Genomic DNA, 13993 nt, shown 5'->3' with positions numbered 1-13993 from the left:
TAGGGATGTATTCAACCAGCATAGTATTAACATATGCGTCTCGGGTTTGCATAGGCAAAAAGGTATAGAATATAGATTCTGTACTTACCTATGAAAAGCGGAAGGTTACTGACTGACTCACTACGAAACTACTAGTGCTGGAAGTCCCAAATTTTGCATGGGGGTTCCTTTTAGGACGTAGGTGCTCACTAAGACATGATTTTGGGAAATTCAACGGCGATAGGGTTCAAAAGGGGTTTAGAGTTTGTATGGAACTTTGTCATTTTTGAAGTTAGAATCATGAAGTTTCGCGAACGAAGTCTCGGGCGCATAGCCGTGGTTATGGTTACATACATTCATACATTCACATACATACATAAAGTCGCCTCTGTAATCACTAAAGAAATGGGCAAAACCATTAAGAAAAAGAAACGAATTCCATAAGATGGATACTTATCTTCGGCCAAGTAGTTAATGACATCTGCGGCAAATCTACTTCTTCTTCTATCGTGTATCTGGTGTCAGGGTTACTATTGAGCCGCCAAAGGCCCCTGACATAGCTCATGGTGACGACTACTTACTTACATCAGTAAGAAGTAACCGGGACAAACGGCTTAACGTGCCTTCCGAAACACGGATCATCTTACTCTTTGGACAATCAGATGATCAGCCTGTAATGTCTTAACCAAATTAGGGATCACTTAGTGATTTTTGTGATATGTCCCCACCGGGATTCGAACCCGGGACCTCCGGCCCAACGCTCATCCACTAGACCACGGAGGCAAATCTACAATAAGTCCCGTCAAAAAAAAAGGATACATATAACATACGGGATATCTTTATCTCTCGTGCGGGTTGTGAGAATAATGACCAACCTCATCAACCCTGGTTACAGGGTTATTGAGCCGCTTGTCCCTGACATGGCTCATGTAACAGCTACATACTTACTTAAGTAATAAAAGTAAAAGTTTCAAACTAAAATCCGACTACGAAAAAAATCACGCTCTAAAAAGTATGAAACAAAAAAGTAGGTATATGTCTCTGAAATTCTTACGAATAGTGATGTTTAGAAGATAGCCGTGGTCGTATGTACAGTCATGAGAAATATCACGTACCCACTTTAGAACCCTGTCGCACTATCATATTTGACATTTAATGAGACTTACAGTTCAATTTGTCAAAAAAGTTAATTTGATATGGTTTCAAAGTGTATACATATTAGTACTCGTGACCGTATGTCGCAAACTTTTAGGACAGATTGAGTTGCTAGTGACACCTCATTTGTTAAAATCTGACAGGTGGCTTAGAAGTTAGGTTGAAACAGACGTGCACACACACATACATACATATATAGGGGTGAAACACATAACCCTCCTTTTTGCTTCGCCGAAGTCGGGTAAATAGTAGCCGGGACCGACTGCTTCACATGCCCTCCGAAGCACGGATCATCTTACTTTCGGATAATCGGACGATCAACATTTAAGTCATCATCATCAATTTATTTTCTCCACCAACCCGCAGTGGAGCAGCGTGGTGGAGTATGCTCCATACCCCCTCCGTTTGATTGAGGGGAGGCCTGTGCCCAGTAGTGGGACGTATATAGGCTATTTATATTATGTTATGTATCAATTTAAGAGCCACGCTCTTGTCGGTGCAGCAATTTCCATGCTACTTGTTAGGGAAAAATAGGGCAGTTGTTTCCCTCTTGCCTTCCGTCCCGCAGTACTCTGTCTGACGCAAGTGGGATGGCGCCCAGAGTAGTCTATTACAAAGCCGTACTAGGACTCCTGTCCTCCGCCTACAACAACAACATTTAAGTTCTTAACTAAATTAGGGATCGCAAAGTGATTTTTGTGATATGACACCACAGGGAAGCGAACCCGGGACCTCCGGATTATGAGCCCAACACTCAGCCACTGGACTATCCCGCAAAGCGTTTGGCGTGCAAATATGTATACTTTGTGTATTATCTGTGGTATTTCGCCTTCGCTGTGCGCCTTATAAATTTTAATGCGACGATGTATAATATCCGATGTACTGAGAGCCTGAGATAGCAATTATAATGAATCATGCTATGAGAAACTTAGCATTATTGGCATAATAACAAACTAAGCTATGTACTTATCTCTCTCTCTCTCTATTTAATAGCTGCGCTCTTGTCGGTGGAGTAATCGCCATTCCTCTCTTCTTCCCGCCAAAACCTTCACCTCCTTGTCTATGGAGTAATTAAGCTATGTATAGGCACGATAAATGAGGTGTTGGTCTAAATCAAAATCTAATATACTTACATACTTACAGGGTATTAGTGACATCGTAACGAAAACTTTAAGGGATGATTCAGACCTTAATCTGAGTTGATGTCAAGTGGAATTTCTCGTCGCAAAAATATGAAACTGAAAATAATTAAAAAAACAATAAAATTTTCTTGAATTTTCCGACAGGAAATTCCACTTTATATCTACTCAGAATCATGGTCTAAATCATCCCCCTTCGTATTCGTTACGATGTCACTTACACCCCGTACAAGTACGTACAGGAAGCCATACAAACGCGTATGAGTGTTAGTGACACCGTAACAAAAGCTAAAGGAGAAGATTTAGACCATGATTCTAAGTTGATATCAAGTGGAATTTCCTGTCAGAAAATTTATGAAAATTCTTGGTTTTTTTTTATCATTCTACTCTGAACCGGCGTGCGTGTATGAAGCGATTGATGAATGTGGAGGAAGCAAGAGAAGTGTGTCAGGATCGAAGCAAATGGAATTCTATAGTCTCTGCTTACCCCGGTGGGAAATTATTTAATTATTTTCAGTTCCATACTTTTGAGACGAGAAATTGCACTTGATATCAACTCAGAATCATGGTCTGACGCCCTCAAAGTTTTCGTTACAATGTCACTAACATCCTGAATATAGGCGCAAGTAGGTAAGACGCCATAAAGCCATGTAGGTTAGCAGATTACGCCTAAGATCCGACATGCGATGATTGTTAGAAAAAAAAAACAAAATACCGCCATAATGCGAAATGTTGAGATTAAACTATTACGGTGTTACGTCAGAACATAGCACGTAACTGCCTATGTAACATTATACGTAACAGAAATACGTACTAAGTAGGCAGGATAAGTCTTTGGTAAATAAAATACTGATTTAAAAATAACACACAACATAACACACGCTCACGACTACATCCCAATGGGGTAGTCAGAGGTACGATAAGCTGCAAAAGTCCAATCAGTTTCTTGCACAGTAATAAATTAACTGGTTGCTTTTAAGACCTCCTGGTTACATGTCGTTTCTGTATTAGATCAAAATCACCTACAAAAACATCAATTTTATAATTATGACAACTAATGGTTCATAATTTGCTATAACACGTATATTTATTTCACTTTGAATCATAAATTTTTTACATGACGAACGTCTCATCCGCCTAAAACTACTGCAGCTTCTCACAACCTGTGTAGCCGGGGAAAAGAAGCTGCAAGAAAAACCTCGGCACAGGGCCCTAGAAATCTTTAAAAAATATTGTTATACAATTGAGTAATTAGCTGCTTAATATCAGTTCTCAGACAGTTAACATAACATAAACGGCCTAAATACGTCCCACTGCTGGGCACAGGCCTCCCCTCAATCAACCGGAGGGGGTACGGAGCATACTCCACCACGCTGCTCCAATGCGGGTTGATGGAGGTGTTTTTACGGCTAATAGCCGGGACCAACGGCTTAACGTGCCCTCCGAAGCACGGAATCATCTTACTTTTTCGGACAATCAGGTGATTCAAGCCTGAAAAGTCCTTACCAAACAAAGGACAGTCTCACAAAGTGATTTCGACAATGTCCCCATCGGGAATCGAACCCGGACCTCCAGATCGTGAGCCTAACGCTCTAACCACTAGACCACGGAGGCTCAGACAGTTAATCCCATGCATTCATATCTTCTAAATAATCGCTAACTTTATAATAACCTTTTTTGTAAAGTTTATGTTTAAGTACTGTCTTAAAACAGTTGAAAGTCAAATTCTTAATGTCAATGGGAATCTTACTGTAATTATTGATACGTATATAACTATGTGTGTGTGTGATAAGACAGAGATGTGGTGTAAAAGACGATATAGTGACTAGGATTGAGAAGGGAATGTTAGGTTGGTTTGGACACGTAGAGCGGATGAAGGATAATAGGATTGCAAAAGCGGTATATAAAGCGAAAGTTGATGGTAGGGCTGGCAGAGGAAGACCGAGAAGGACTTATGATGACCAAATTGGAGATATCCTTAGAAAAGGTTCAATACGATCTACTCTGAACCGGCGTGCGTGTATGAAGCGATTGATGAATGTGGAGGAAGCAAGAGAAGTGTGTCAGGATCGAAGCAAATGGAATTCTATAGTCTCTGCTTACCCCGGTGGGAAATAGGCGTGAGTTCATGTATGTATGTATATAACTATGTTGCGAAGTATGTTGTGTCATTGCAACATCCTGCATTTAAGGTATCATCTACTTTGATGACAGACATCAACGGGACGCGATGACTTGGAGTTCAAACAAATGATTTGTCAATTTCTTTCACTTGTACAAACAATAAACTCAAGCCCGTAACCCCTAACGGAATGGGCAGAGCCACAAGTTATCAGAAGACAACTTGCAGTCAATTTCGATACGAAGTCCTAAGACGGATCTCGTCTTCTTCTGCCGTGTGGGTTGTGAGGTAGATTACCAACTTGATAAACCGTGGTGTCAAAGTTATGGATCATATGTACCTTATGGTCACAAGGGATCAGCCTATCGCCCTCCGAAGTACGGATCACTTACTTTCAAACAATCGGATGATCAACCTGCAATGACCTAACCAAACTGGGGATCACTGGAATTCGAACCGATACTCCAGATTGTGAGCCCTACGCTTAACAACTAGAAGAGTAGAAGATAGATAAAAAAGTAATATTTTTTTTTATTTGTCACTTAAAATTACGAATAATTAAAACACTTTAATAAAAAAATACTAAAAAAAAATAGAAAAAATAAAATACTTAAATAAAAAAATAAATAAAAATAAAATACTTTAAACACTAAACACTTTAATACTTTAAATACTTTACTTTGAATAGATAAAATACTTTATTGAGCACAATGGACACAAAATACAGAGATAAGGACAACATATGCAGAAAAACTACTAGAAGAGAACTAGAAGAGTAGAAGCTGTGTCAACATCACATCTCCCTAGCATTATCCCGTTTTTCACAGGATCTGCTTACCTAACCTGAAGATTTGACAGGTCCGGTTTTTTACAAAAACGACTGCCTGTCTGACCTTCCAACCCGCGAAAAACCATCCCAATACGGGTTAGGTGACATACCTCCGAAAATGCATTTCTCGGGAATGTGGGTTTCCTCACGATGTTTTCCTTCACCGCTGAGCACGTGATCATTTATGATCCAAACATGAATTCGAACACAAATTCGACAATCATTGGTTTAGGCCTGTGGTTCGAACCTGCTCCCTCAAAGTGAGAGGCAAGCGTTGTACCAACTGAGCTACAACAGCTTCCACAAGAGTAGAAGCCATGTAAAACATAATATATAAAGTTATTTAACTACCTATCGACTAACTCTTAAGGTGTACGCGCACTTAGACGTTTCGCAGGAGCCGCACGCGCCATTTTTTTGACGTGACGGTTTTTTTTGACGTGATTTGTCGCAAAAAGCATTAACTTCTTTTTTAAGTTCGTTAATTTTGGTTGCATTCTCCAATCTTGTCTATCAAAGACCAATTCCATCACCTCCTTATAAGACACGACGTTCGCCTTCTCTTTAATCTGTTCCATGTAAGCTCTTCTTGGTCTTCCCCTTCCTCTCTTTCCTTCTATGATGTTTTTAATAAATTCGTCGTGTCTTATTAAGTGTCCAATCAGCTTGCCTCTTCTGTCCTCAATAACTCTCAATGTTTGCCTCTTTTTTCCTTACTCTTACTGGCACTTCAACTCCAACAACCTGCTCACTCTGGCCTTGAAAGCCAGAGTGAACAGGCACCTTTTCCTGTACCCAAAGGTTGCCTGGAAGAAATTGCTGCATGAGCAATAAGGCCGCCTGTTGTGCTTTTCTGTATATGCTGTCCTTATCTCTGTATTTTGTGTCCATTGTGCTCAATAAAGTTTTTATCTATCTATCTATCTTTCTTGTCCTGTCAGGTTCCAGGTTACAGTCCCCGTGACTCGCCTCTTCCGTCCTGCGGGCTTAGCAACGTAAGCACGCGCCTCTTTCTCGCCGCGACAGAGATCATCTGTCTCCTTCTGTGCAGTACTGTGAGAGAGTGACGGGTGACGTATGTCGAGGCGAGAAAGAGTCGCGCGCTTACGGTGCTAAGCCCGCTGCATTGTTGGGCACGAACCTACGCCGGGTTTCGTGCGCGTTCGCCTTTAGACCTCGACTCTTGCGCTTAATTATACAACGATTGTATTAATGCAACTGCAGTTTCCAGGAAAATGCAGTGTTTTTTTTATCAGCTATTGGTCAATCTATCATTGATATGTACTCGTTATGTAGTCCGGTAGAAAAATACATAGGTACTTATTATTATAAATGCAAGAATAATTGTCTTGATTGTTGTATTGTGTTTTCACTGACACTGTTGGCTTGTCCGTTTTAGATGCTGACGGCTCACCACCTATCACGTTGGTCTAACAGGAAGCTCGGTGAGGCGTGGGTACTTAGTTCATCTTGCGATTGATGAACCTGTTTTATTTTATTTTTTTGACGTGACTTATTGTATCGCGGCCAGCGTTGAGTACATTTGAGCCATATAGGATTCAAGACGGGCATTTTGAATAAGATTGGCTTTCTTTTTTGACGTGACTTATTGTAGATTAGCCGCAGATGGCAACTACTTGGGGAGCGCTGAGGGCTCTCCGGTCCAAAAGTTAAGACAACTGGCCTGAGGGATTTTTCCTCTCAGACGACGCCCTGATCCCAGATTCGCGCCCAACTGGGCACCCTCAGGCCTGTTGTCTTAAACGTTGTACCGGGTGAGAGCCTTCAGCGCTCCCCATTTGTCCGGCCAAGTAGTTAATGCCATCTGCGGCAAATCTACAATAAGTCACGTCAAAAAAAAAAGAAGGTGCCCAGTTGGGCGCGAACCTCGGCTCAGGGCGTCGTCTGAGAGGAAGAATATTTGAAGGAGTTAATCGACCCTACTGGGTCGATAGCGCGATAAGCGCTGAATGAGGGAAAGGTGATGAACCTGTGACGACTACCCCAATTGGGATATAGTCTTGAGATTATGTTACGTAAGAAAACTAATCGTGTACAGTCATGAGCAATATCATGTACCCACTTTAGAACCCTGTCGCACTATCATATTTGCCATTCAATGAGCCTTACGGTTTAATTTGTCAAAAAAGTTAATGTGACATGGTTTCAAAGTGTATATTCGTACTGGCGAACATACACACCATCTAAGATTATTTTAAGTTATATCTGTCATTTTCTTATCCGCCGAAAAGGAAAGGGACGGGTAAACGACAGGCATATCAATTTATGGACTATACGTCAGCTTTAGGCAGTAAAATGCCGTTCCAAAATTTTATATTGGCCAATAACCCGACGAAATTAAGTTGATAGCACACGTCAAACGGATTGCAAATCAGCGAGATGCTTAATTTATTCGCCCGGGTTATTCTTTCATTAACAATTGTCAACTATCCATCCCTTTCCTTTTCGGCGGATAAGAAAATGACAGGTATAACTTAAAATAAAATTAGAAGTTGTCTGCAAGATTCGCGGCCATTGCGCAAATCCAACAAATTAATTACCTCCTTTTTTTTAAACTGCCTAGGAGTGGATGTAAATAATACGTTAGTATTTGCACTCCTCTGCTCACCCCTTAACGGATACCAGCATGATGCTATGCTATTTTTTGAAGTCTGTTAATAAATAGGTCACGTATTTTTAGTATTTAGTTTCGTGCTCACAGCTCTCTACCTCCCCCGAAAGTAGTTTGACCGTGAAGATGGCCAGTAACAATTGATGATTCAGTTACCATCCACATGATGGTCACTTACATAACACAACTCGTATAAGAGAAGTGACGGTCAAACGTTGCTTTGTCGACCTTTATCATGACGTGACGTGATTAAGAATTGTCATTGAAAATAGTACAGGGAAAAGGCTTATCGGCCCGCTAGGGTCGATTAGAATTAGCGTTGGTAGAGACGGAGATAGGAGCCATCGGTATGGCAAAGCAGGACGGAAGAGGCGAGTCACAGGGACTGTAACCTGAAACCTGACAGAGGGCAAGGAAGGTGCCTGTTCACTCTGGCTTTCAAGGCCAGAGCTTCATCTTACGCCTCGTCAATGCCTTCAGGCGAGTCTGGGACCAAGAGCAAACCCATCAAAGGTAAAAAAGGGCAGCAGTAATTGTCAGTACTGTACTATTCAGAGGCGGAGGACAGAAGTCCTAGTACGGCTTTGAAATAGTCTACTCTGGACGCCATCCCGCTCGGGTCAGACATAGTACTGCGGGCGGAAAGCAAGAGAGAAACCACTGTCCCATTTTTCCCAAAAAAGTAGCATAGAGAATGCTACACCGACAAGAGCGTGACTCCTAAATTAGTGATGATGAAAGTCGATTAATTCTTTCAAATATTATCTTCTCAGACGACGCCCTGAGCCGAGGTTCGCGCCCAGCTGGGCACCGTCAAGCCTAAACACTTGTCAAGTCACGTAAAAGAAATAAGCCATATCTTAGTCAAAACTGTCTTGAATCCTATATGGCTCAAATGTTCTCAACTCTGGCCGCGATTCGTGGAATAATCTTAATTTAATGTTCTTTTAATTATTTTCCTTGAATGATTATGACGATTACAATTTATTAAGACGCCATCGAAGTTTTCTTAGAAACTATGATATTAATTTTACATTAACATTAATGACTTAATCTTTATTGATATACCTATTAATGACGCTTAAGTTGACCAATAACTCAAGATTTAAGTTTCTACTACCTGTCATAAGCATATGCGTTCAATATCCCAATTGGCGTAATCAGAGGTACATCCATCGCATAACGGCCTGCGTGGTCCAGTGGTTGAGCGTTAGGCTCACGACCCGGAGGCCCCGGATCCGAATCCCAGTGGGGACATATCACAAAAATCACTTTGTGAACCCTAGTTTGATTAGGACATTACAGATCACCTGATTGTCCGAAAGTAAGATGATATGTGCTTCGGAAGGCACGTACCTTTGGTCCCGGTTACAACTTACTAATGTAAGTATGTAGTCGTTACATGAGCCATGTCAGGGGCTTTGGCGGCTCAGTAATAACCCTGACACCAGGGAGGATGTGGTTGGTATTCCACCTCACAACCCACACGATAAGATCCATCGCATGACGATCCAATTACTCATACCTCACCGCACTTTCTGTTGGACCAACGTGATAGGTGGTGAGCCGTATCGCCGTCTATAATGGTCGAGCGAACTGTGTTAGTGAAAACGGAATAGAAGAAAAAGGTTGGAAAGGCCCTAACTCGAAAAAAAGGAATTTTGTATGACAACCAGCTGTCGCCGATTCGACCCGGGTCTCTTTTACTACTACTACTCATTATCATCAGCCCATTAACGTCCCCACTAGGGAAGGCACGGGCCTTCCCTATGGATGGATATGGAGATCGGGCCTTAAACCACCACGCGGGCCCAGTGCGGATTGATGGTTATTAACGACTGCTAGTGCAGCCGGGACCAACGGCTTAACATGCCTTCCGAAGCACGGAGGAGTTCGAGATGATTTTTTTTTTGTGGTCAGCCATCCTATGACCGGCCTTTGCGAAAGTTGCTTAACTTCAACAATCGCAAACCGAGCGCGTTTACCGCTGCGCCACCGAGCTCCTCGTGCCACCGAGCTCCTTGCTGCAATTTTTCACTTTTCGTAAGATACTGCATAGAAAAGTAATATTTTGATAAATAGCCGAACATATTAAGGTTTTTAGGTTTCCTGTGATAAGGAGGGAACTCCTTGCACAGGAAAATGTTATACTCGTAATGCACAAGACGCCCTTTTAATATAATATTATCGCGGCGCTCCGTGCGTCGTAAAGTTTGCAGACGAGTGGAGTGCAAAGTTGAAGTGTGAACTATTTCATACTTGTATGGCGCGCGTGTCGCGCTCACTTAGCCTTTACAACTTCTTTCTTCTTTTCTGTGTTTTATACGCTATATTAATAAAGCAACTTGGCTATGACCCCTGAAGTTTATGGAGTCGCAAGTTCATTGGCTGCCTGTGTGACTAGATAACTGTGGCCAGCAGGTACACACGTAAAACGTAGACATAAAAAACTTGAAGTATAAACTATTTGCTTATACTTGTATGGCGCGCGTTTCGCGCTCACTTAGTCCTTTTTTACCTTTGATGGGTTTGCTCTTGGCCCCAGACTTGCCCGAAGGCGTTGACTAGGCCTAAGATGGAGCTCGCCAAGAAGGTGCCTGTTCACTCTGGCTTTGAACGCCGGAGTGAAAAGGCACCTTCCTTGCCCTCTGTCAGGTTCCAGATTACAGTCCCCGTGACTCGCCTCTTCCGTCCTGCGGGCTTAGCACCGTAAGCACGCGACTCTTTCTCGCCGCGACAGAGATCATCTGTCTCTTTCTGTGCAGTACTGTTTACTTGTTTGGTGTTTACTTTAGCCTTGGCCGGGTTATATGCATTCGGAAATACAGAAGAAGGCAGAGAATTCCACTCCTTAGCAGTGCGCATAATTCTCACCTTCCAACTTCTTTCTTTTATTCTGTGGTCAAAAACTCTTTGGTCAAAATCCATACTAATCATTGTTATTATTCTGCTATTTAGACGTATCATTTTAATCATACTCTACGTTTACGACCAACACTGCGTTCTTGCTGCCGTCTCGCTTTCTCCAAATACACTTTTTGCGTTGTACCGTCGGCAAGCAAATTCCATCATATTCCGTCTTTAATCAGCAGTATCAATTTCAATTATACCTTGATGAATTTGACAGCAGCAGTGTGAAAGAGATTAATCGGCGTCCGTGGTCCAGTGGTTGAGCGTTGGGCTCACGATCCCAAGGTCCCGGGTTCGAATCCCAATGGGGACATATCTCAAAAATCACTCTATGATCCCTAGTTTGGCTAGGACATTACAGGCTGATCACCTGATTGTCCAAAAAGTAAGATGATCCGTGCTTTGGAAGGCACGTTAAGCCGTTGGTCCCGGTTACTACTTACTGATATAAGTAAGTAGTCGTTACATGAGCCATGTCAGGTGCCTATGGCGGCTCAATAATAACCCTGACACCAGGGTTTATGAGGTTGGTAATTCACCTCACAACCCACACGATAGAAGAAGATTATCAAGTGGAATTTTCCGTCGCAAAATTAATGACTTTTTTGTGTTTTTTTTTTTTAAGTTACGGCCCGTTGACGTTCTCTTAAAATGTACCTCACAACCCATTTCATTAAGATACGTTTCACCTCTTCCTTTTTGATGCGAACAGCGAAGGACTGGAACTGTCTGTCGTCGTCTGTTTTTCCAACTCGTTATAATCTGGGAGTCTTCAAGGCTAGATTGAATAAGCATTTGCTAGGTAAGCGTGATCCACCCTAGACCTCATCGTCACTTACCATCAGCTGAGATGGCGCTCAAACGCGAGCTTACATTATTAAAAAAAACACACACATAAACTTTCCTTGGCTGCCTATAATATCAGTTCCCAGACAGTTAATTCCATGCATTCATGTCCTCTAAATAATCACTAAACTTATAAAACCATTTTTACAAAGTACTGTCTTATATACTGTACACCTCTGCCTAGCCCTTCGGGGATACAGGCGTGAAGCTATGTTATATAAAATTCCACCACCACCTTATGATCATTTCGACAAACATCCGTATCGCTTTTTTGTAATTGTTTAGTGGAAATTTGATATGATGTCTTGATTTTTTTTTGTGTGTGGCGCCCTTTTATAGTAAACTATTTCTATTCTATCCTACTCTATTCTACTCTATTTTGCTATATTCTACTCTATTCTACTCTTTTCTAATCTATTCTATTCTACTCTATTCTACTCTATTATACTCTATTGTACTCAATTTTACTCTATTCTCAGAGTCTACTCTATTCTACGCTATTCTACTCTATTCTATTCTATTCTAAATTAAAACGTTGACAAACCCAACACCCTCCTTGCTCAAAGACTGTCGGTTAAAATTTACTTTACATTGCTAATGGTACCTTGCTTAGTTTACTGCCCCAATTAACTGGTAAATACCGAACCGGTTATGTAGTGGAAACATTTTATAAACACCCAAACATACGCGCGTGCGTGATGATTAATTGGCCGGCTATTTAGTCTTCTTCTTCTTATCGTGTGGGTTGTGAGGTGGATTACCAACCTCATCAACCTTGGTGTCAAAGTTATTATTGAGCCGCCACAAGCCCCTGACGTGGCTCATGTAACGACTACATACTTACATCAGTAAGTAGTAACTAGGACCAACGGCCTAACGTGCCAAAGCACGGTTCATCTTACCGTCGGACAATCAGGTGGCCTGTAATGTCCTGGCCAAACTAGGGATCACAAATTAGTAACTAGGCCAAGTCCATGTCGTGAACCATACACAATCATGTAAGGTCACGAATTATCTGAATTCTGAATCACATTCCAAAACTAAAATGTGTCATAGTTATATGAATACCTATGGGGCAAAATACCCACAAATGGGCAACGTGCCCATAGCTGTTTAAATATAGGGTAAAAAACCCACGATGTTAGAATATGGGATTAGAATTTGAGAGGAAGCTAAATGTCCGGTAAAAAAGCTACTTTTAAGTTTGGGTCTTTGAGGGCCCCATGGTAAAACCAGGTATTTTTATAATAATAAAACAGTCAGTCATCTGTCCCTACGATGACTGACAACTCAGTTCTATTCTTTTGCGACGGAAAGTTCCACTTGATATCAACCCAGAATCATAGTCCAAATCATTCCTCAAAGTTTTCGTTGCGATGACACTAACACCCTGTTATTTTATTTTCATTTATATAGTCTAAGGCTAAATTTTTAATTAGTCTGAAGAACCGGTGACCAGATAACCTGGTTTCTGAATTCGTATGTCATTGACTAGCTTCGTGGGAGATTCTGAATTGTTGCTCAACCTATTGTTGCAGTGGGTCACGTTCCCACCATGCTGTTTATATAGTGTGTTGGAGTAGGTATGTGGAATTATGAGTTTATTAGCATTTGTGTAAGCATGGTTTTTTTTTCTTAAATATTTCATGTTCCAAATCTAAAAATTGATTAAACTCGTGTTATTTAGAACAAAAATTCGGAAGTGTCTTGACTTTTTTACCCGATAATTCTAGCCATAGAGGCGGCCAATCAGCTCGCGACACCAAACACTTCAGAACCCTGATACCGGCGTAGTCGGCGATTTCTCTCATTCAGTGCCTATCGCTCTCGTCCCACTAGGGTCGATTAATTCTTCAAATATTCTTCCTCTCAGACGACGCCCTGAGCCGAGGTTCGCGTCCAACTGGGCACCCTCAGGCTTGTTGTCTTGAATTTTGTACCAGGTGAGAGCCCTCAGCGCTCCCCATTTGTCCGGCCAAATTAATGCCATCTGCAGCAAACCTACAATATGTCACGTGAATAAAAAACTTGACTTTTTTTAATGAGAAGTATATCCCACTCCAGCGGGCTTAGCACCGTAAGCGCGCGACTCTTTCTCGCCTCGACATACGTCATCCGTCACTCTCTCACAGTACTGCACAGAAAGAGACAGACGATCTCTGTCGCGGCGAGAAAGAGTCGCGTGCTTACGGTGCTAGCCCCGCTGGTGTGGTCGGCACAACACTTATTCCTCGTCCATTCATTTCTCTGTCTTCATCTCAGTACTCACACGTTTCACACACATATCTTCACACAATCCATCCACACTTTCTTATGTCATCCCCTACCCCAATATCCATCCACATTCATACACATAACTTTCCTCGTTATATGCCTTTCAT

The 13993-nt window shown here is 41.8% G+C and overlaps 1 protein-coding gene across 2 annotated transcripts in view; it reads left to right on the top strand.

Moving 5' to 3' along the window:
* Nucleotides 1-13993, top strand: part of LOC126379195 (scavenger receptor class B member 1) — a 155821-nt gene that overhangs the window by 40061 nt on the left and 101767 nt on the right. The window lies entirely within an intron of this gene.

This window comes from Pectinophora gossypiella, chromosome 28 (genome assembly GCF_024362695.1).
Source record: "Pectinophora gossypiella chromosome 28, ilPecGoss1.1, whole genome shotgun sequence".
NCBI lineage: Eukaryota > Metazoa > Arthropoda > Insecta > Lepidoptera > Gelechiidae > Pectinophora > Pectinophora gossypiella.
The sequence above is the reverse complement of the archived record's forward strand: the minus strand, read 5'-3'. Positions and strand labels throughout refer to the sequence as shown.